At 34.1% G+C, this 25,301-nt stretch overlaps 1 protein-coding gene and 1 long non-coding RNA gene across 2 annotated transcripts in view; one reads left to right on the plus strand and one right to left on the minus strand.

Annotated features, from left to right (window-relative positions):
* LOC106667772 (organic cation transporter protein-like) overlaps positions 1–9,273 on the minus strand; it is a 49,149-nt gene extending 39,876 nt beyond the window's left edge. The window contains exon 1 of the mRNA XM_014395945.2: positions 9,064–9,273. The gene's annotated coding sequence lies outside the window, so the exon portion shown is untranslated. The remainder of the gene's footprint in view (positions 1–9,063) is intronic.
* LOC106667788 overlaps positions 1–25,301 on the plus strand; it is a 245,019-nt gene that overhangs the window by 209,717 nt on the left and 10,001 nt on the right. The gene's annotated exons all lie outside the window — the stretch shown is intronic.

The raw sequence follows: 25,301 nt of genomic DNA on the forward strand, positions 1-25,301 counted from the left end.
AATTAAGGTTGACAGCCTTTGTCGCGATTTCGGCTCCATTACCGGCTTCCTTTCCGAACGAGGGCCGATCTGCAAACATCCCGGACAGAAAGCGTTTCATAATTCAACCTTAGCATATAATTAAATAAATGGGAAGGTCGATTTAATTAAAAATTCAAGACGCGGGGTTCGATGCCGTACGTTGACGTCCTTGACCTATAAAATCGGTGCAGTCCTGGTTTTAGAAATATCAATGTTCGTTTATTTTCAATATTAACCACGCAAAGCCGATACACGATACATGGTTGTATAATGATACCGAATTGTTATACGATCATGAAGGTGCTGTTGACCCATTGTCAGTATAACCTTGCTTTCTTATCAGAGATCATAAATATGTTGTTTAAAGTAGTCTGAGACTTTGTATCTTTGTGTATGATGTTTAATCTCTGCCAAGTGTGCCCAACGAGCGAATTATATAATAAACAACATTGCTCAAGTAGAAGTTAAATATTTTTATTTTTTATATATGTTTAAAGTGAGAAGCACAGAAAAAATGCACAAATATACACAACTAGCATATGTGTTTCAAAAAAGATGGGCAGTTTTTGAAAGATAATATCAAAAAATATTATTAAACAGACATATCTAGACAAAAATAAGATAAAAGTACATCCACAGTGAAGTAAAAAATCTATAGCTTTTCTTCTTTTAACTTCAGAACAAAAGTTACTAACGTTTTTACGTTAGCGTTAGTTTACTAGCGTAACAGCACAAATGACTCATAAAGGATGAATTTTATCTGAGGAAATAAAATCGTTTATATTTTTCAAGCTTTTGCCCAATTAGACTGGATTATCGCCCACCAGGATAAGAAAACAAGTGTTAATGGTTCAAATCCTTCCACGTTTGGTAATGGAGCCAATTAGAAAAGTTAGTAAACGTTTGTAAAAACAAATGACACACACGAGTACAATCGATGATTAATTGGGCTATTTTCTTGCGCGGTCTTCATTTATCTCTAACACAAGGGTAGTGGAAACAAAAGAATTTTCATTTTACTTTGATTTTTAACGGAATATGTAAATCTTTAGCTAATCGGATGACTATTGCTTGAGGAATAAGAATGATTTAAAAACTTTAAATTATGAACACTTAAGAAACGTGTCAAAAATTCTTTACATTATTATTAACTGCGCAAAGAGAAAATCAAAACATTCTTGCAACAGATGCAACAGATGTCCAAAAGAAAACTCTATAAAATAGAAAGTATGAAAGTGTATGTGTGAGATAGAAAGATAGATAAATAGATAGATAGATATAGATAGATAAAGATAGAGATAGATAGATAGATATAGATAGATAAAGATAGAGATAGATAGATAGAGATAGATAGATAGAGATAAAGAGAGAGAGAGAGTGAGAGAGAGAGAGAGAGAGAAAGAGAGAAAGCGAGAGAGTTAAATAGATGGATAATTAGATAGATAGAGATAGAGAGAAATAGATAGATAGATTGACAGATAGATATATAGAGAAAAAAGAGAGAAAAAGAGAAAGGCAGACACTATCCATCTCTCTCTCTCTCTCACTCTCTCTCTCTCTCTCTCTCTCTCTCTCTCTCTCTCTCTCTCTCTCTCTTTCTCTATCTATCTATCTATTTAACACACACACTCTCTCTCTTTCTCTCTCTATCTGTATATCTATCTATCTATTTCTCTCTATCTCTATCTAATTATCTATCTATTTAACTGTTTCTCCTCTCTATCTATTTATTTAACACTCTCTCTCCCTCTCACTCTCTCCCTATTTCTCTCAATCTCCATCTATCTATCTATTTAACACTCTCTCTATCTGTATCTATCCATCTATCGATCTGTCTATCTATCTATCTATTTAATTCTCTCTCTCTCCCTCTCTCTCTATTTCTATCTCTTTCTCGCTCTTTATCTATTTATCTATCTATCTACCTATCTCTCTCTATCTATTTATTTTACACACACACTCTCCCTCTCTCTCTCTCTTTCTCTTTTTTCTCTCTATATTTATCTATCTATCTATCTATTTAATTCTCTCTCTCTCCTTCTCTCTCTCTCTATCTATCTATCCCTTTCTCGCTCTCTATCTATCTATCTATCTTTCTCTATCTATCTATCTATTTATCTATTTCTCTCTCTCTCTATCTATTTATTTAACACACTCTCTCCCTCTCACTCACTCTCTCTCTCTTTCTCTCTTTCTCTCCCTCTCTCTCTATCTATCTCTCTATTTCTCCCTATCTCTATCTTTCTATCTAATTATCTATCTATTTAACTGTTTCTCCCTCTCTATCTATCTATCTATTTATTTAACACTCTCTCTCCCTCTCACTCTCTCTCTATTTCTCTCAATCTCCATCTATCTATCTATTTAACACTCTCTCTATCTCTATGAGTGAGAGGGAGAGAGAGATGGAGAGAGTGTTAAATAGATAGACAGAGAGAGAGTGTGTGTGTGTTAAATAGATAGATAGAGAAAGATATAGAGATAGATATAGAGATAGAGATAGATAGATATAGATAGAATGAGAGAGATAGTTTGTAAATAGTTAGAAATAGAGATAGAGAGATACAAAATATATAGAAACAACCATTTATAGATGAATAAAATGAAAGTCAGATAAATATATCAAAGAGAAAAACTAAAGATAGCCAGAGTAAGATGGAAATGAAATAGAGCGAGAAAATGTAAAAGAAATAGAAAGAAAATAACAGATAGATCGATAAAAAATTGATCGATGTAAAATAAATATACAAGTGAATATCAGCGCAATAAATAAAGAATAAGGAGAGTGTCAAAGTAAGATAAATAAATACGTAAATACACAGACAGAAATGTTGCTTTGCGATGTTGTATAACGCGGATTTGGATAAAATTCAGAAGAGTAATGAATTTTTATGTGTGGACATCAGTGAGAATTGGCACCGAAGATTCCAGCAAAAAATTGTTTTGCTATAACAGTTCGTAGTTATGGAATTTATAGGGTGCTTACACGAACTACAGATATTCTTTTTTTTTAATTCTTTCGGTTTTTATTCAGAGGAGTTATGAATTAAGTTGAGTGTCGGACAGGCAAAAATTTGATAAATTTTTGGTCCATAGATTTGTTTGTGTTTTCTGTAGTTGAAACCAAATAATATTGATTTTTTGGTAAAAAATATAATTTAATCTATTTCGCGGTTCTACTAAATATTTTCAATTTCCCAGATTTGTTGCTTGTTGATTGCATCCAGTTTCTGTAATCACAAAAATAGTGATGACTTTAAATTAAAAGAACTTGAGACGATATTTTTTTTAATTTCTCCACAATTACATCATGAGTAATGTTAAGGCTGCTACAACGAATGTCAAAATGTTTGTTGCTAAAAACATAATGCACTATTTTAACCTACATTTTAAAAACGTATCAATCTGAAAATGGCCAATTCCTATCAATTGGTATAAAATATATAATTATTTTGTTACGTGGCGACGTAGCAAAGTATGTAATATTATTTTTCGAGCAAGGAACGAAGACTATGGTCGTTTTTATAAGCAAAAACTGAATACAAGTTTATATGAAAATAAAAATCATCAAAAAATAACTTGGAAGCAACTCTACGATCCTTTACATGGCTTCATAAAACTTTAACGTAGAAGTAATGACGTGCATTAGGGTTTCGAAAAAAAGAGAAATAAAATAAAACATTTATGAAGTTTTCGTTGATCCCATCCTTTTCTCCTGACTTATAATGAAATAGAACCTAGATTTATTAGTAGAGACTGTAAGAAGAACAATGCAGATTTCTTACAATCTTTAGCCCGTGAATGTTGGTTCAATCCAAAAGAATTTTGAATTTTTAAATGGAACACAGGACATAGGCAAAAACGTTGGCTGATCCAGCTCGAAAGTTTTTTCTTTTTTTTCAACAAATCTATTTTTTGAGCAATAATTTTTGGCCTATTTACTGTTCGAGTGAAATACGACATTTAACAAGGTTTTGCAAATATCATTCGTATTCTTTCCATTTATAATGGCATAACAATCAAAGGTTGTTGAGATAAGAAGTAAAATGCTGCTTTCCAACGGCTGTCATGCCAAGGACATTGGACACTATTCAGAAGGATTATGGATTTTTGAATGGATCATCTGACGATATCGGAGAAAAATTTTCTCTTGCTGATCCTGTCCAAAAGTCTCTTTTTAGTTTTTGTTGACAATAAATAATCTCATTTAAAGGCCTTAAATCGTGTTTACAACGAATACAAATATTTTTTAAACAATATTTTTGATCTATCATCTATAAGGTGAAATACAATTTTGAAAAGTTTTTGTAGATATCAACCTTGTTTTTCTCACTTAAAATGCCAAAAAGCCAAAAGTTGCTGATACAAGCTTCAAGAAGAAAGAAAAATGGAGCATTTTTTTATCTTATGGTCAAAAAAAGCTCCTTTTTTCTTTTTTCTTTCAGCTTGTACTAACAAATTTTGTTTTTTTGGCATTATAAGTGAAAAAAACAAGGATGATATCTATAAAAATCCTAACCATCCCAAAAAATGGAGCTTTCCAATGACTGTCTGTCGTGGACATTGGATAAAATCCAGATGAGTTATGGATTTTTAAATGTATCACCGGACATCTTACAAAAAAATCTAATCAAACCAGCCCAATAATGAATAATTTTTGCTTACAATAAAAACTCGTATTTAAAGACTTTAAGCGGTGCTTACAACGAATACAAATATATTTTTCGGAAATAATATTTTTTAATCTAATTTACTGATAGAGTGAAATTAAGGTGTTAGAGAATTTTTTATAAATATCATCCTTATTTTTCTCATTTAAGCGGATATAAAAATCAAAGGTTGTTGATATAAGTTCAAAGTTGTCTATTTTTACACGGAACTGACAATTTGCAATTTGAAGAATGAAGAATGAACGAAACATTGGCCCAAATACGATAATATGGGAGTGCCTAATATATTTGTTGCCTAATAAAAAAAAAAAATATTTACAAAACTGGTTAAAGAATGAACCACCATTGCACAATAGTGTCGAGAAATTAGTATGGCTATTAAACGAGAGTTGGGATATTCAAAAAATTACTTTTTCCGTTTTACATTTGGAGCGTTGATGTTGAGCGCTTTTGTATTGGATGTGGGTTTCTATCTGTCTACAATATAATGTGTAATAATAGCATGTAATAAGTGTTATATAGCAAATAAATAAATAAATTAAGATAATATATTAAAATTAATAATAATAAATAAATAAACCGTAATATTTGTTAAGAACATAATGTATAATTCACTAGTTTTCGTCGTCCGCTTGACCAATTAATATCTTACAATTAATTAATCATTTGTCGCCGAGAATCAAATAGATTACACGACATTTGAAAAATGGCAAATAGGAGAGAAAATTCAAAAGGTGGGGTTGAGATGGGAAGTAGGTGTCCGAAGTGAGTCAATTTTCGGTGCACCATAGGAAAATCTCACGTTGGTGCGTCTAATTATGACTCGGCATATTTTATTTTGTTAGTTTCTACAAAAAAATAGGCGAGTCACTTTTCGACGCACCATTCGTTACAAATTAGTTTTAGTAGGTTGAAAGGAAAATAAACAAAACCAATATTATTAAAACAACTGTAAAAATTTAAAAAAAATTCTTCACAAATTAGTTTGATTAAGGTTTAATAGTATTTTTTTCTGGTAAAGTAAAACAAAATTAAATAAATGTAACAACCTCCTTTTTTCTGGTAAAGTAAAAAATTAAATAAATGTAACAACCTCCTTTTTTCTGGTAAAGTAAAAAATTAAATAAATGTAACAACCTCCTTTTTTCTGGTAAAGTAAAAAATTAAATAAATGTAACAACCTCCTTTTTTCTGGTAAAGTAAAAAATTAAATAAATGTAACAACCTCCTTTTTTCTGGTAAAGTAAAAAATTAAATAAATGTAACAACCTCCTTTTTTCTGGTAAAGTAAAAAATTAAATAAATGTAACAACCTCCTTTTTTCTGGTAAAGTAAAAAATTAAATAAATGTAACAACCTCCTTTTTTCTGGTAAAGTAAAAAATTAAATAAATGTAACAACCTCCTTTTTTCTGGTAAAGTAAAAAATTAAATAAATGTAACAACCTCCTTTTTTCTGGTAAAGTAAAAAATTAAATAAATGTAACAACCTCCTTTTTTCTGGTAAAGTAAAAAATTAAATAAATGTAACAACCTCCTTTTTTCTGGTAAAGTAAAAAATTAAATAAATGTAACAACCTCCTTTTTTCTGGTAAAGTAAAAAATTAAATAAATGTAACAACCTCCTTTTTTCTGGTAAAGTAAAAAATTAAATAAATGTAACAACCTCCTTTTTTCTGGTAAAGNCCAGAAAAAAGGAGGTTGTTACATTTATTTAATTTTTTACTTTACCAGAAAAAAGGAGGTTGTTACATTTATTTAATTTTGTTTTACTTTACCAGAAAAAAATACTATTAAACCTTAATCAAACTAATTTGTGAAGAATTTTTTTTAAATTTTTACAGTTGTTTTAATAATATTGGTTTTGTTTATTTTCCTTCCAACCTACTAAAACTAATTTGTAACGAATGGTGCGTCGAAAAGTGACTCGCCTATTTTTTTGTAGAAACTAACAAAATAAAATATGCCGAGTCATAATTAGACGCACCAACATTGATTTTCCTATGGTGCACCGAAAATTGACTCACTTTCTTTTATTAACGTATTAATAAAAGGAAATAAGCCTCGAGTCAGATTTAAACGCACCCACGTTGATTTTCCAATGGTGCGTCAAAAAATGACGCACCCTGTATATGTATAATTTTTTTCCGAGGGTTCGCAAAACACCCATTTGTAAGTATGTCGAGTTCGAATGCAGGGCCGCTGGATTCGAACCTGGGACTTTTATCTTATAGTGATGACCGCCGTTTCAACGCCAAAACATTTGCGGCCACTGACGCCCCTGTATTGAATTATTATTTTGACACTTAAAATTTCAAAAAACCCAAAGGTTGTTATTATAGGCTCAAAGAAGAAAAATGCCAAAAGAAAAATGATATATGATAAATTCCAGGGGAGGTATGAAATTTTACGTATAACTCTGGACAACAGCGGAAAAAAAATTGTTACTAGCTGACCCAGCCCAGAAGTGTCTATATTTTTTGCGATAAAAGTTGAATTTTGAAAGCTTTAAAGGGTAATTATCCTACATATTATTTTTACATCCTAGTTAAACAAATTATAAAATCGACTGGTATAGATGACTGATGTACTTTGAAATACATGCAGAATAAAGAAATCCCCCACAAAAAATATGTAATTGTTTAAAATGTCTTTTTTGCCTACTTTCATATTAGACACTTTTACCTAGCCAAGGTTTAATAAGCCAGAAGGCTGCTGTGCCTGGGGAACATAAACCCCCATTTCCGGTAGTGAGTTGGTTTTTGAAACTTTTTTATATCTGTTCTCATTTAATACGATTCTGCATATTATATACACACCCTACTTAAAAAAAATATTTAATTAAAAATCGACTAATATATTACATAATAATTTTGAAATAAATGCACAATGAAGACAAAAACCCATATTAAAATAATATGTTAATTATTTAACAAGGTTATCATATCTAGCTGATCTAGATTGAACAACATACTCACTCCATCAATTATCAATTCTAGTTTTTGTATTGTTGTCCAAAAAACAATTTTTTTTGTGGCTCATGTAAGTACTGATTTACATATTTCGTTTTTGTACACCTTTTTATATATCTAATGCCATTTAATGTTGCATATTATTTTATTATATGACCATGATTGCAGTGCGTGGGGAATACCAAACTTCCTCTTCGTCATTACCATATTCAAACTAAATGACCTAAGTACGTTTAATAGCTAAAACTACATAAATCTAATTATCGCTTAAGATAGTCGAGACAAAGGGAAAAAGAAAGACAATAAAAAGAGCATGAGTAAAATATCGTAATATTGACACGAATATATAAATAGGGAGATAAATGAAACAGAAAGGAGGAGCTAGGCAAATTTATCGTAAAAAAAGAAATAAATAAACCAGACATCAGCTCATATTCAAAGGTTTGAGTATTCATTGGAATAAATAGCTAGAAATAAATAGTTAGAGATAAGTAGATAGAGAGAGAGCAAGAGAGAGAGAGAGAGAGAGAGAGAGAGAGAGAGAGAGAGAGAGAGAGAGAGAGAGAGAGAGAGGAGTAGGCAGAGAGACAGAAGGGAAACAATGAAAAAGAGTTAAAAGAAGAAAAAGGAGGAAGAGAAAAAAGGTAGAGAACTAAGGGGAGAGGGAGAGAGAGAGAGAGAGAGAGAGAGAGAGAGAGACAGACAGAGAGAGAGAGAGTGTGAGAGAGAGTGAGAGAGAGACAGTGACAGACAGACAGAGACTGAGAGACAGACAGAGCGAAACAGAAAGAGTGAGTATTTCACAGTAATAAATTTAATCAAAATAACAAAGCTTCCATTTATTTAGAGGAGTGTTGTGCATTCATTTGGCTCGAGAGAGTGATTTAATTGCAAATGAATGAAATACAAACAAAAAATAAAGAAACAAGTGTGGGAGCAGGAAAGATAGAAATAAGGTAAGAAATGCTTCCGTATGTTCTCGCTGTTTTCATCAAAAAAGCCTATATTTTTGATCCTAATTAAAAATTAATCGTGACTAAATGGCATTTTTGCAAATTCACTTTATGAATATTTGACATTCGGGTAAAAATCTCTGGTTCTGCAATGTTTTTGTAAAATGAAGTTTTAGTTTTTTACAGATTATTTTGCATTTGTGTAGATAAAATAAGAATATGTTTTCTGATGTGACAAAATTCCGTTGACTTAGATATTCGAATGTTGGGAATGTTATTTTTTTAAATAAAATTTTGGTCTGATTAATATCGTGATACTAATACTAAAATTGGATCGAAGATCAAATCGATATTTTTCTACTCTGCCCCCTGGACTTTTACGGTCAAACAAGTTTTGTTGTGGAAAATTGATAAAATTTCAAATATCGCGTAAATATTTCAGACTCACGTTTCGTTGGATGTTGCGACGAGGAACGGAGAGCGTGGGACGAACTGTGGCAGAACGCTATGTGTACACCGAGTCCCCACCAGCTGACGGTGCCCCTCCACGAAAGATCTTCCGACCCAAGAAGTGCACCGGCTTAACGGGGGGTCAATGTCATTCTAAGTGCAAATTTTCATTAAAAATAATAAGAAGAAAAAAAGGTTAAGTCTGATCATAAACATCAAATCCTAGAAGATTTCGTATTAGCTAAATTGTTGTCAAAGCCAATTTCTCAGAAATAAATGTTATCTGCCTAAATCTTAAGAGAAGACTCAGGAAAAACAAGATGGTAAGAAAAGGTATTAAAAGCAAAAACAAAAACCTTATGCATATTTTTATACATTGGGCAACACAAAGGACAAAATATCATCAAATGTATGCTAAAACATATACATCTATGCTTGAAAAAAAAAGTTTTGTAGTAATCCACTAGTTAATCCTTCCAGAAACAGTCCAATCGTTAATTGTACCAATTTTTTTTAATGTTTCATAAGTTAACAGGGACGTCGGTGGCCGCAATGGTTTAGGCGTTGACATTCATCAGTGTAGGGTAAAAGTCCCGGGTTCGAATCCAGCGACCCTGCATCCCAACCCGACATACTTACAAATGGGCTTTTATTTTCAAAAACACCGGCACCCCGAGGGTTGATATAACCTCTGCTGTTGCTAAGTTAACTTGTGTTGTAGTAAAACGCAAAAATATATTTTTCCGTTATTACAATGTCTTTTTACTCTCCCGTCAAAATCCCGAATTGAAGCAATCCACCTGTTAATTAAACTAAAAATTTATCTTTAATCCTAATTAATTAGGGTTTTTAGTTGCGATAAAAAAGTCAATGTCACGAGCGGGATTCGAACCCACGACCTTCGGCCAGATCGTGACAAATTCATGTTTCTACTGTGATTTCGATCACTCGGCCAGTGGGTACGAATCCCGCTCGTGACGCTGTCTTTTTTATCTCAACTAAAAATCTTAATTAATTAAAGTATATTAATTGGTCAAGCGGACCACGAAAACTAGTGAATTTATAGTGAATTTAATCCCAATCTTTAATCTATTATTCCCCCGCCTACTGAAAGAACTTTGATCCGGAAAACTTGATTTTTTTTCATTCGAAATTCCAACAAATACCATTCGTCAAGACGAAAGAAATGGGAACAACATTTCCTTCATTTGGAAAAAAAATCGGTTTAAGTAACTAAGTCATCGCGCAATACGTTCCTGACAATGACGGGTGAATTATGTTGAAACAATAGTTGTTATTTGTAAAAAAATGAATGAAGTGTCAAGATGTTAATTTATATTTATGATAATTGAACTATAATTAATATATTATCTTTTTCATGTGGCCTTTTATTACATGGATGGTGATAATGGTGATGGTGACGTGGATACTAGGAAGCGGGTTTGTGCTTCTCAGGCATTGCAGTCTTCTGGCTTATTGTACCTTCCTAGTTCCCTAGTCCAGTGCAATAGACTCAATCCTTCTTCTCAGAAGCATTAGGTCATATATAAATATTTTACGCACGGTGGGCGACCAAGACCCCCAGGGGTTAAATGCCTGGGTAGACCCGAACCCCATCGCTAAAAGGTCCGGGGCTTGGTCGGCTCACGTGTCCTGCATAAATCTCTTGGACTTGTTCACAAACCCCAAGATTTTCGACCATTTTATCTCGGGGATTGATTTGGTGATGTCCTCTCCTTCAAAGATTTCAAATCTAGACCTAGCGTACCTATCACACTCTGCGAGGTAGTGCCTTGCCGTTTCTTCGTTTATTTCGCAAAAACGGCAAAAAGGATCTGGTAGGATACCCATTACGAAGAGGTGTCTTCTCAGTGGGCAATGGCCCGTCAGAAAACCTATCAGCCTCCTAATTTAACAAACCCTTTTGATTGCCTGTGTCCGGGGTAGAGATTCCACTGCTTAAGGAAATGTTTCATTCCAAAATTTTTTAATACTCTCTTTCGCTGTGCTCATAGAGTGAGGTAATACCGGCTGTGGTCCGACAAACGCAGCATTAGAGCCTTCTTTGGCTAGGCCATCCGCCTTTTCATTGCCATGGTGTCCTTTATGTGTTGGTATCCGAATAAGGGTTACCTTGTTCTCAAACCTGGAAGAGATCCTATTGACAAGATCTACAGTTTCCTGCTTACAAATCTTTTTGTAATGACCTTGTAATGACTAGCCTGACTGTCAGAAAAAATTCTAATGCCTTTTCCATTAATTTTATTTTCCATAAGTGTTCTACAACACATTAATGGTCCAGATTTCCGCCTGAAAACGGACGTGTTATTGCCAAGAGGGGAGGAGATGCTGATCATCATATCAGCATTAGGTCATTGACTGTTGCTGCTAACATTTCATTCCGTAGGTTTTTTCTGTGTGATAGGCTAAATCTCCATTGAGATGTTGTTTGCCTTTCGAAGATGATATGGGTGACTGTTTCCTCCCCGTCATTGCATAATGTACCGATGGGATGATCGTTAGTCGACCGGTTAGAAGTCCTACCACTCCTCTGAGTTTAGCCCTCTCCAATTGCAGCAGTGAGTTTGCCAGTATTGTTGAGCGTTGTTTTAACTTAAGATTACCGTGTCTAGAGCTGCTACAGTTTATCCACTCCTCCTTTTGTTTTATTTGGATCCATTCTGCGATGAGGATTCTGTATTTGATTTTGTTATCTCAATTATAGGATCGGGCCGTATATCTTCCTCAGGCAAGTGTGCTGCTTTTTCGTTTCGTCGGTCTGAAGGGTGAACGCGTTTTCCTCGGGCTAATTTCGCCAAACCCCTTACAAGCCTATAATATTTTTCAATAAATTCACTAATTTCGTGTTCCGTTAGACCAATTAATATATTACAATTAATTAAGGTTTTTAGTTGAGATAAAAAGTCAATGGCACGAGCGGTATTCGAACCCACGATCTTCAGCTAGATACGCCGCTGCTCTACCACTTGAGCTATCGTGACCTCGATCCACTCGGACACTAACTTCCCATCTCAACCTCACCTTTTGAAAAATGGCAAAAAGGAGGGAAAATTCAAAAGGTGGGGTTGAGATGGGAAGTTAGTGTCCGAGTGGATCGAGGTCACGATAGCTCAAGTGGTATAGCAGCGGCGTATCAAGCCGAATATCGTGGGTTCGAATCCCGCTCGTGCCATTGACTTTTTTATCTCAACTAAAAACCTTAATTAATTGTAATATTTTTCAATGTTAAATTTTTAATTATTTATCAGCTTCTATTTAAATATATAAATACTCAATTAATTATACACAATTTTTTCGAAATGAAAAATCTGTGTTACAGGCGGGATTCGAACCCAAGACTTTCGGCTCAATACGCCGCTGCTCTACCACTTGAGCTACCGTGACTTCGTTCGCCCATGCCACAAACTTCTCACTTCGACTCCCCGATTTTATTCTAATTGTAAGAAAATATAGAAACACTTTTATTAACGATTGTACTAGATTAGCTGGACTGGGTACGATTCACAAGTGTGATTCTAGATTAATACTAAATATACTTGTGAATCGTGAGCAGTTCGTGAGCAGCAAAAATTGTGTATAATTAATTGAGTATTTTTCAATGTTCTAACATTTCTTAAAATTTAATTTAATTTGATTTAGAGCGATCCATAGAGACAATAAGTGACCTGTTCAGCCACCATGAATTTTGCCTGCGTCATTTTTCTTTTCTCTGCAGAAATATACTCCGAACGTTTGTAGAACGGAAATAATTGAATGGCCGTTTTAAAACACGAAATCGTTTTGAAATTGTTTGGTCGGGATTAGTTTAGAAATCTGGAAAGCGGTGAAAACTAAAATAACACGTAAATTACACATGAGGATAAATGTGCAAAAATATAGATAATGCTAATGAGTTGTCTTTTTTATTTTTAATGTTAGAAAGTATAACATTACGGAATATGATTTTCTCCCAGTAGCCTATCTCGAAATAAGGACATTTTTAATTGCTCGTTTAACGTTATATGCAGTTGTACAAAATTGACGAGTGATTATAAATGTTTTAATATGTACTCTCGGATCTTTCTTAATTTTACCAGAATTTTATTTCTACAAATTCGAAATTCTGATTTTTTTAAGAATAATTTGGATTGGGATGATCAAAATTTGGTGGAAAAATACTAGTTTAAAAATTTAAAAAAAATTTTCTATCAAAAATTTACTTACTGAATTTTTTATTAATTATAATTTTGTTTTATTTTTACTCATGTCATGACCAAATTACTTCTTTCAATTAATTAATCTTTTTATGTTCGATTTTGGTTGAAATGAAAAAGTTTGTGCCACGAGCGGGAATAAAATGACAAAAAAAGGGAAAATTCGAAAGGTTGTAGGTTGAGATTGGGAGTTGGTGTTCGAGTGGATCGAGGTCACGATAGCTCAAGTGGTAGAGCAGCGGCGTATCTAGCCGAAGATCGTGGGTTCGAATCCCGCTCGTGGCACTAACTTTATCTATTTTAATGTTTAACAAATACATTTTCCCTATTCTCTGCTAATCTTGTATATTTTATAGATTATCCCGTATAGGAGGATAGCTTACATGTCAAATTGAACTAAAAAGACTACATAGTCGAAAATTTGATACGAAATTCGTAAAATTTATCATATCTACTAAATTCGTAATACTTCACGTTTCAGATTACTGTTAAAAGTGTTATATGTATCGACTACGTTTTTACTCAAGTATAATCTGAATCTCGGCAAGCCCAACCAGATGAAAAGGAATATGTTATTCGATAAACTTGAAGAAATTGGTTAGATAAACAAGATTAAAATCCACAACTCGGATTCTCCTAAAATGTATGGGATACCTAAAATACATAAAGAAGGTTTTTTCTTCTAATGTAAGATCTACAGTTTGTGGAATTTAATCAACGTTCTGTCGAAATGGGTTAAGACCAAATATCGGGCTTTGGTTGAGTAAAAATACAGCATCAAGTATTCATAAAAAAGATAAAGAATGTTAATTTAGATGGAGTGGTTCTTTTTGTTTCCTTCAATGTTGAATCCTTATTGACTTCAATTCCTCTGAATATAATAATATATTGAATTCACTATTTTTCATGGTACGCTTGACCAATTAATATCATTCAATTAATTAAGGTTTTTAGTTGAGAAAAAAAATCAGTGTCACGAGCGGGATTCGAACCTATGACCTTCGGCTTGATAAGCCGCTATTGTACCACTTGAGCTATCGTGACTTCGATCCACCGGACACTAACTTCTCATCTCAAAAATGACAAAAAGGAGGGAAAATACAAAAGGTGGGGTTGAGATAGGAAGTTACGGTCCGAGTGGATCGAGGTCACGATAGCTCAAGTGGTAGAGTAGCGGCATATCAAGCCGAAGGTCGTGTGTTCGAATCCCGCTCCTGACACTGACTTTTTTTATCTCGAATAAAAATCTTAATTAATTGAATGATAACGCTGTACAAACGTGTGCGAATTTATCCACGTGCCCCTGATCTGTTCATCTAGAGATTTTCTCAGGTTTGAATGGCTTTTTAATTATAATAAAATATGGATATAGATGGTGTAGAGATGGGAGGCATTTTGTTATCTTACCGTACAAATAATAATAATAATAATAATAATAATAATAATAATAATAATAGGAGAGATCACCTGACTATAAAACGTGTAACAAACAAGAATTTCCGCTCCGAGAAAAAACCGAAGTTTTGAGGTATATTGGTTTAATAAGTGTATGACAGTGGTGTGTTGTGGAAGCTAGGACGTCCCTTTGTCAGCCCAGCGTTTTTTGAAGTGTTTTTTGGTGAGGTGAGTTCAACTGGATAATTTTTTTGGACGATTAGACAAGTCTGCTGGGTGCTAGTTTGTAGCTCGCATTCCCTATTGGGAAGTGTTGGGAAGTGTGGGGCCTGAATCTCTNAGCTTGGATGGCAATAGGATAAATAAGATTACGAGTGAATGTTTGGAGTCAGAGCTTTATAGCACTCAGAAGAGATATAGCTAACCTAAGATAGAAGGTTTGGATGTTAGGGCGTGAAATGACCTTAGCCGTTAAAACGCCCTTAAAAATTAATAATAATAATAATAATAATAATAATAATAATAAGATGTTAGGGCGTGAAATGACCTTAGCCGTTAAAACGCCCTTAAAAATTAATAATAATAATAATAATAATAGAAGCTAATTTTGACAATCTCCTCAACATTTGTAATACAGTGATGGACAAATGTAACAGCTCAATTAGTTTAAAATGAAATCCGTTATCTTGCTACATTACTTACAGGTAATCTTATTATTATATATATATATTATTATATAAAGATATTATTATAAAGAATTAGAAAAAGACTAAAGTTATCCACACAAAAATTAATTTGTTCAATTCAAAAAGCATAAAAACTTTGATAATCCAATATTTGATAGTTCCTAAAAGGCAAAATTTGATTAGGCTATGTTAATGTTAGTTATTAAGCGTAATTAGGAAATTTGTTTAAATAAACCAAGAAAACCTGAAAAAGAGCTAAATTTTCCACACAAAAAATCAAATTTTCCATAAAATTGGTTTAGAAACTTGGATAATCCAATATTTGATAGTTCCTGATAAGGAGAAATTTGATTAAACAATGTTAATGTTAGTGAATAAGCGTAATTAGGAAATTTGTTTAAATAAACCAAGAAACCCTGAAAAAGAGCTAAATTTTCCACCCAAAAAATCAAATTTTCCATAAAACTTGTTTAGAAACTTGGATAATCTAATAAATGATAGTTTCTAAAAAGGAGAAATTTGATTAAACAATGTTAATGGTTAAGCGTAATTAGAAAATTTGTTTAAATAAACCAAGAAAACCTTAAAAAGAGCTAAATTTTCCACACCAAAAATCAAATTTTCCACAAACTTTGTTTAGAAACTTGGATAATCCAATATTTGATAGTTCCTGTTGAGGAGAAATTTGATTAAACGATGTTAATGCTAGTGATTAAGCGTAATTAGGTAATGTCTTTAAGTAACCAAAGGAACCCTGAAAAAGTGCTAAATTTTCCACACAAAAAAACAAATTTTCCATAAAATTTGGATATAAACTTGGATAATCCAATATTTTATAGTTCCTGAAAAGGAGAAATTTGATTAAACGATGTTAATGATTAAGCGTAATTAGGAAATTTGTTTAAATAAACCAAGAAAACCTGAAAAAGAGCTAAATTTTCCACACAAAAAATCAAATTTTCCATAAAAATGGTTTAGAAACTTGCATAATCTAATAAATGATAATTCCTGATAAGGAGAAATTTAATTAAGCGATGTTAATGTTAGTAATTAAGTGTAATTAGAAAATTTGTAATTAAGGCACTGAGAAACCCAGAAAAATAGCTGTAGTTTGCTTAAAAAATCGATTTTTTCTATTTAAAACTTCTAGAAACTTGGATAATTTGTGTTTGACCACAGTCTATGTGTGTGATTTAGTCACTTTAGGTATATTAACTGTAATGTATCAAAAAGTAAGCTTTTTAAATTTTAATTTTATAAAATCTTTTTCATCATTTCAATTTTAAATTTTATTTTTGATACGTATTAAAAAAACCACTTTGTAAATATGTTTTTCGTCACAGCCATAAATATGTTTGGTTACCTAGTGCTTAACTGAATGTGCAAATGTTGTTTTATTAACATTTACTTTCCAAACAAATCGGATTTCGCAATAAAGGTAATTTTGATCAATCAATCTTCACACCTGTGTGATTCCAGGTTTGTAGATTATCAAATTTTAGATAAATTGCTCTTTTAATGATTTTTAACATTGGGCGATAAGCTATGAAAATCGATTAGATATTAAAAAAAATGTTTTTGAGGAAAAGAAATATTTACAACATAAATTTATTTATTCTTTTGGAAATATAACACAAGGAATATATTTATGATGATAAAATATAAAAGATCAGATTAGGCCATTTAAATTAAATTTTGTTGAAAATTTCGATTGGCCAATTTTACATCAGAATGTCATTTCTCTTGACCAATAGTTTAATAGGTTTAATAATTTTAAAAATTGCATAAGCCGCAAGGTCGAACGTTGGGTACTTTCAAAGACCGGACCCCGTACGTTCGGCAGCGGTAAGAAAGAGACGGAAAAAAAAGAACTTGGGTCAGTGTTCCTCTTCTTGTTGAACAGTTCTGAAGATGGACGCGGCAATTTTTCCTGTTTCAGAGATCGCGTGTTGACGATGGATTTCCGACCTGTTTACCGATCTCACTTCAAATTATAACGGCTAAGCAAGTCCTGTTACTATGAGAAAAATTCTTGTACAGTTGAAGCCCCCCCCCAAAAAAAAAAAAAAAAATCAGTCATTACGGTAGGTTATGTCGTGTCAATTTGTACATAAAAATACTGCTATAAAATTATAATATGCTCTTTAAAGATGATATTGGTTGAATAAAAAGAACAATGACTACAAATATTTATAAGAACGTTAAAGATTATTTTCATTAAGATGAAATACTCAACGAAATTTAAGTATAAAACAACCTGTTTTAAAAAATTAAAGAAGTATATGAGATGAATTTTTTTAAAGTCCTACTTTGCCCGGTAAATCGTCAAGTTAAGTAAGTCGTCAAAAAGTTTTCGTGCATTTTTTTACGAAGCACCGATTCGATTGTTCACCAGATTGGGACCTTTTATAATTTTAATATTTACATCACAATGGTCCGTGAATCTCTGATGGGGAGCTTGCGAGGGTGTTTAAGAGGAAAATTAATTCCAGGAGCTGACTAGGACAGGCCCAAAAGTAAAGGGTAACTTGAAAGTTGGGCTTTAAAGCCCCAGGTGGAACTGAATACCTACCGAATTATAAAACGTGCTGTGCTGGAATTTATTATTGTTTTAAACCTTAATGTTTGTAGGCTTGAGAGAGAGAGAGAGAGAGAGAGAGAGAGAGGAGGGAGAAGGGAAAAAAGCATGAAAGAAATGGATAGGCAGAGAGGGATATAAAGAAGACAAAAGAAAAAGACGTGTTGCGTGAGGAGAGTGTTTGTTTATATAATCAGAGAGAGTGAGAGAGAGAAAGAGAGAGAGAGAGAGAGTGAGAGTGAAAGAGAGAGAGAGAGAGAGAGAGAGAGAGGAGGGAGAAGGGAAAAAAGCATGAAAGAAATGGATAGGCAGAGAGGGATATAAAGAAAACAAAAGAAAAAGACGTGTTGCGTAAGGAGAGTGTTTGTTTATATAATCAGAGAGAGGGAAAGAGAGAGAGAGAAAGAGAGAGAGAGAGAGTGAGAGTGAGAGTGAAAGAGAGAGAGAGAGAGAGAGAGTGAGAAAGAGAAGGGATGAGAGCGCGTGAGCGTNAGAGAGAGAGAGAGAGAGAGAGAGAGAGAGAGAGAGAGAGAGAGAGAGAGAGAGAGAGAGAATGAGCGAGAGAGATAATGAAATTGAGATTGACCTAGAGCGACAAATAGACCGAGAGAGAGAGAGAGAGAGAGAGAGAGAGAGATGTTTCATCTTGCTCTGTGTGGATCACTTGGTCAAAAATATTATATTTGAACAGATAGCTCAACTTCCTTGCTCGCAGATAGATTTTTTTTTTTAATTTGATTAAAGTCAACAGGCTGAAAAAAAGAAATTGATCTTTACAGTAATTTAAATAACGTTTTCACGACGTCTGTGGTTCAATTTCATGAAAATTCGGAAACATAGTATATTACCACAAAATGTATAAAATGATATGAAAATATTATTTCTGAAAATGAAGTTTTTAATTAGGGAAAAATGTTTTTTTGAATAATAAACGAATGTTTGTCCTTTTCAGAAGACTTAGAAAAGTAAAATGCGTCTTTTAAATCTTTTCACCAGTTAATTAACTAAACGAAACGAATAAAGATTGATGTTTACATGCAAAAAGATATTTAAAATTGGACGCATAAAAACGGTAAAGATAATTTCCAAAAGTGTAAAGTTTATTAGTCATTTCTTTACTTTTCTACCTACTAGTTTTACAGTTCCAACAATTTAACAAAATTCGTTAAATTTAAATGTTCTAAATTGGCCTACTGCATAATTCAATTAATTAAGGTTTTTAGTTGAGATAAAAAAGTCAGTGTCACGAGCGGGATTCGAACCCACGACCTTCGGCTAAATAAGCCGCTACTCTACTACTTGAGCTATCGTCACTTCGATCCACTCGGATGACGGCAGAAAGGAGGGTATATTCAAAAGGTTGGGGTTGAGATGGAAAGTTGGTGTCCGAGTGGATCGAAGTCACGATAGCTCAAGTGGTAGAGCAGCGGCGTATTTAGCCGAAGATCGTGGGTTCGAATCCCGCTCGTGCCCTTGACTTTTTTATCTCAACTAAAAACCTTAATTAATTGAAAGATATTAATTGGTCAAGCGGTCCACGAAAACTAGTGAACCACTGTATAATTTTAATCGATTCTTGACAGAAAAATGGGTAAACTTCTATTTATTCATTTTATTTTATTTTTAAATAGAAATCACTTATCATTTGAAGTTATATAGGGCCAGTTATAACCTGATCTCTTATTTATCCAAGAAAATCATTCTAAAGCCAGTGATGAAATAGGCTGCCGTGTTGTATTTTGTTCAAAGTAAAAGTTTTCATTAAATCAGACACCTATTCTTAGAAAGGGAGACTTCTTTACAATATCCTATAAAGTCTCAACAGACGATAACAGATAGGAAGAACGCATCAGATGCAATGATATGATATACAGTTGGCTCCCAAACAAATGAAGGAACCGGATCGGGCGTTTTCTGTAAAAGTTCAAAACATGAGCACTAAAACTCATTAGGGAAGTACACTTCAGTCTTTCAAGCAGCAATACATGACATCACTGCTTGTGCGCTGGAAAATCTTACAAGAGGTTATATGGCTGGAAAATCCTCTTAAGATCTGATAGCCAAGCAACTAATAAAGCATTAGCATCAAAATAAGTCAGTGAATGCATCCAAAATCTCCAAAAACTGGAGAAACACGATAACCTGATGATATCGTGGGTGCCAAAGCACAAAAGATTTTTGGGTAACGAAAAAGCAGACACATTGGCCGGAGGAAGAAATAGGGCCCGATCCTGTACTTGAGATAGCAAAATCAAATACAGAATCCTCCATCGTAAAATGGATGCAAATAAAACAAAACGAGAAGTAGATAAACTGTTGCAGTGCTAGAAACAGTAATCTTAAGTTAAAAGAAACCTCACCAAGACTGCAAAATGACTACTGCAATTGGAGAGGGCTAAACTCCGAGGAGTGATAAGACTACTACCCGGTCATTGCTTTCACGTATACTCGGTCGACCTTAAAAGGACAATGAGGATCTTTAACGTCCGCACCTAGCCTTCCGGCCTTATCGGACGTTTTGATCCTCAAGATGAGAGCTGACGCACCTCCGCATACGACAGAAGTTTGTTACTGCCGCAGCCTTGATGTAGAGGCAGCTCAGCCCCGAGGGGCCAAGACAACCTCGCGCCCCGCTTGCCCATTCCGAATCGTCGGGTCCGCATTAATCATATGCCGCGCGCAAACCTGAACCACTCTTCCCCCCAAAACTCAAATGCAGGCGATGGTCGGTGTCTGGAAAGTAGCAGGCACCCGAGAGGGCGAGTCTGTGAAATCTTGGGGATTCCGGTCTTCCGCGGAGGAGAGTCTCTTTGGCCCTGGTGTGAGCGGCAGTCGGCCTTTGGTGAGTAACAGGCACCCGAGATGGCGAGTCTGTGAAAGCCTTGGGATCCGGTCGCCCACCTGGAGCGCACCATTGTGAAGAATAGATACCTGAGAGTGAACGATCCCAATCCGACCTTGGGCCGTAAGGTAACACAGATGACTGGTCGGGAGGAGCCGATTCGTTCGGCTCTTGAACGGCCATCTCATCTCATCCACCGAGGGAGTTATAGCCCTATCAATGTGGAACCACAACGACGGCGGGTTAAAGCCGGGAACACACTTACCCGATTCTACGCCATGCGACGCTACCCGGCACCTTGCCACGTTTTGGTAGGGAGTACACATCTATCCGACGCAAGCACACGTCGCGTACATTCCACAGCGTTTATCACAATAATCACTATCACAATCGCAAAGCATCATTTGTAATAAATTGTTAGTTAAATTTTATGAGCACAACCATCTAATAAATTGTTTGTTAAACTTAATTGTTTTAAATAAAGTTACCCCTAACCATCATAAGTAAACATTGTTTATAAAAACATATGCATTTTTGATCTCGTTTCATTTGGCTTACATTAAAATAACATGTTGTAATTAATACAACGACAAAATTACATGTACTTAGTTTGAAATAAACTACAAAAAATATGAGTGTCCTGTTCTGATGCTACTCGACGTTACAAAATGGTGTAATTTTACGAGCAAAACTATGAAATAAATTGTAATTAAATTTTATGAGCAAAACCGTGTAATAAATTGTTCCAATTTTAGTATATGTACCGCGGAAGCGAGTACAATAAATTGTTAGTTAAATTCATTATATCAAAAAATCGTATTCCGGTGTTTTGATTAGTTTTCTACCAAACCATTAAAATTAATTTTTTAAATAAAAACTATTTAATTTTTAATCACAGTTAATTTGGTGTATGAGAAAATAAGTATGTTGTAATTAATATAACGACAATAATACATGTAGTTTGAATAAAAATACGAGTGTCCGGTTCTTTTGTCTTTGACTGTACTCGATGCGACCCGACGAAAATCTGGACAGTGGGGATCGCAGAGCGTCGGGTAGGTTAGCGTGGCATAGCATCGGGTAGATGTGCACGGGGGTAATGCAAACTTATGGAAAATCGCAGTTTGGATTTGTGTCGGGTAGCATCGGGTAAGTGGATTTCTGGCTTAAGGCTCGGGGCCCAAGAAAGATGTACCTCGTGTCCTCATCCACGTCCCTTTCTCAATCCAGGTTCCTTCATTCTTCCCTGCGACCTCTCCCGCAAAATACTGGTGTAGCCCTGAGGGCGAGGCAACCTCTCTAAAGCACTAGCTGTACTCGTGTCGGCTTCGGGTCGGCATGGGGCGGCAAGTGCTTTATCAGAGGCACACATGGGTTAGGGTACCAGATCCTGTCTGCAAAGGCGGGGGAGGGTGCATAACTATGGGTGTATGGTACTACGGGGTAACAAAAATGTTTCACGGTTCAGCCCCTGTTACACTGGGAATAGACTCGTAGTTGGCCGTGGCAAGACCCCTGGCGGATATCTGGACAAGAGGCTGTCTTCTATCTGTGACCACGAAACTTGCTTATGACCATCGTTACTAACCGGTCACTGGTAACTGAGAACACACGTGGTCATGCACGACGATGCTCCCTTCTGCAGATTATTTAATGAGGAGGAGGAAACCGCCACATATATAACCTTCGAATACGAAGCAACAGCTCAATGGAGATTTAACCTACCATAAGAAAAACATCTAGGGAATGAAATTGTACCAGCGACAGTCAACGACCGGATACTTCAGCCTATTCCACTGAAATTGGCAATTAGGAAGGTACAATAAGCCAAAAGGCTGCAGTGCCTGGAGTGCACAAACCCCGCTTCCTAATATCCTTATTATCATTCCAAACCATACCAAATGTTTTCATTTCCCAATATGTAGGTGCAATAAATCATAACGACATAATAATACGACAAAGATTATATAAACAAAAAATAAAATAGAATATAAAATGAAAATAAGTGAATAAGAGTGAAAAAATGTAAAAAAGATAATAATAAATGCAATTATGTACATAGATATATACGCATATTTTGACATCTATTTGCTTAATCAATTTATTTATTTAATTTATTATTTATTCATTATTGAATTATTTATTAAGTAACAATATCTAACTACACCAGGAGCACACCCGAGGCTGATAGGCATCCCGTAAAGCCAAAACAAGAAAATGTAGGTCGTTACCTGAGAAAAGCAATATCTTTCATGCCCCAAGGTGGCTTCGATTCCTAAGTGCCGGACGTTATGACTTTCATTGACGAAATGAACTGGGGAAGAACGGTTTGATGTGTTCAACCTTCTTGGGCTGACTCTCAACATCGACAAAATTCTCACAAATAAGAAACCGTAGAAAAAACTACATAAATTTTGTACATTTTACAATGTACAATATACTAATGTAAATTATTAAGTAATTGGTCCGTTTAGCCTTGCTGTTGGTCTGTTAGGAAGCGCTTAGGTTAAAATATCTTATAAATCCGTATAATTTGTATCATACGTCATTTAGATTTATCGATAATAAATTAACGTATCGATAGCAACTGTAATGACCAGTGTACGCCTGATAACCTTAAATAACCATGATAACCATTCGTAAATCCAGATTAAATCCGTGCAAATCTTACTTAATGGACGATTGATAATTTTGTCATTAATGATTGTAATAACTGTCTAAGTTGTTCCCCTAATATGAGCTTATTCCATAAACATTTTTATACTTCAACCGAATAAAGCTCTTAGCCACTATCGTCCAACAGATCTGCCATGATTTATGTTAAATGAAATACGTCAGAAAATTACACAATTTGATACATTTTAATTATACAACGTGAACGTAGGTGGTTCCAAGGAAATATAATGCACGTAATGTTGCGTTTCGTTTAAGTAAAAAATATTGAACCCCTCATTCTCTCATTTTCACACCCTCGGAAAAAATATATTTTTAATTGTAAAATTGTTAAATATTGAACGTTGGCTTTCACAGACGTAAATAGGGGGTTTGGTGATTTTAACATTTGATGAGGAAGTTTCACAGGAAAATACGGCTCTCGCCCACCCCCTAAAGGCTAGGGAAACTGGGTCGAAGGGTGAAACTGACTCGCAGCAAATAAAAGTAGTTTAAAGTTGTTCAGGACGGGGGATAAGCTAGTCTGATTTTTAGTATAATCACATTATAAAATTAAACTAAAATAAATCAAAAAATGTCAGTTGCTACTCCGTCAAACATAAAAACTCCAAAAAGTATTGAAACGTCAAACACCCTCAGCCTTTTTAAAATTTTAAAGAAATTGACTCATTTTTACATTATAATCGTGTTTATAGTTTTTTATAAATACAAAAACTTTAAATAGTGTGAAAATATAAATACAACAATTAGCAAAAAATCCTGTCTTCGCAAAAATAAAAATATGTGTTTGGAGTGACAAATTTTTTTAATAAAATATAAAGCTTCCTTTCTAATAGGACTTCCTTTCTGGAGTATCTACTGTTTCATGGGAATTTCAGCTGCATTCTGTCTCGATTTTTCTCATTTTTTGAGGTGGTGTCAGTATAAAGGCTTCTAATTTTACTTAATTTCTGCTTCTCTTCTCTCTCTCTCTCTCGCCCTTTCTCTCATTAGTAGGTCTTGTAATGAAAATTTACTGATTATTACGATATTTTTCGCCAACCTGTATTCTTTTTTCATTTTTTCAACATTTTCTACCACTCTTTCCTCTCAAACTCTCTCACTTACTAGCAGGCTCTTTCCACGTTTTTTGTTCTTTCTCTTACTTCTTCTCTTGTTTTCTTCTTCTCTATCTTATTCTCACTCTCTCTCTCTCTCTCTCTCTCTCTCTCTCAATCTTCTTTCCTCCCATCCTATCTTCCGTTATTTCTACCTCATTATTTCTTACTTGTTTTTTCCACCCTACTTGTTTTCAGTCATTCTTTCTCACTCTCCCAATATACACCATCTTTATTTGTTTCATTTCTATCTCCCTCTCCTGTTTTCTTTCTATCTCTTTTCTTTCTCTTTTTTAATTTCGTCTACCTCTTATTAAGATTATTTTCTTGCATTCTCTCTCTCTCTCTCTCACACTCACTCTCTCGCTTTCTCTCTCCCTTTCTCTCAGCATTTTTTATAGATTGTGAAAATGTATTCATAACTATGATGTTCTTTACCAACCGGTATTCTCTTTCACTTATTTTTTTTCAGTTACTCTCATTTTTTCTCCCTCTTTCCTCCGTTACTCTCTCACTTACTAACAGGCTCTTTCCGTGTGTTTTTTGTCATCTCTCTTACTTTTTATCTTGTTTTATTCTTCGCTCTCTTCTCTCCGTCTCTGTCAGTCTCTCTCGCTTGTTTTCTTAAACCCATTTTTTCGTTTAAACCCATTATGACGTTTTTCGTTTAATTTTCCATAAAATATATATATAAAGAAAGAATGAAATATTTGTTATTTAAATGATAATAAACAAAACGTAAAGGAAATAT

The sequence above is a fragment of the Cimex lectularius genome, unplaced genomic scaffold, assembly GCF_000648675.2.
Source record: "Cimex lectularius strain Harlan isolate CLEC.00 unplaced genomic scaffold, Clec_2.1 scaffold87, whole genome shotgun sequence".
Classification (NCBI taxonomy): Eukaryota; Metazoa; Arthropoda; class Insecta; order Hemiptera; family Cimicidae; genus Cimex; species Cimex lectularius.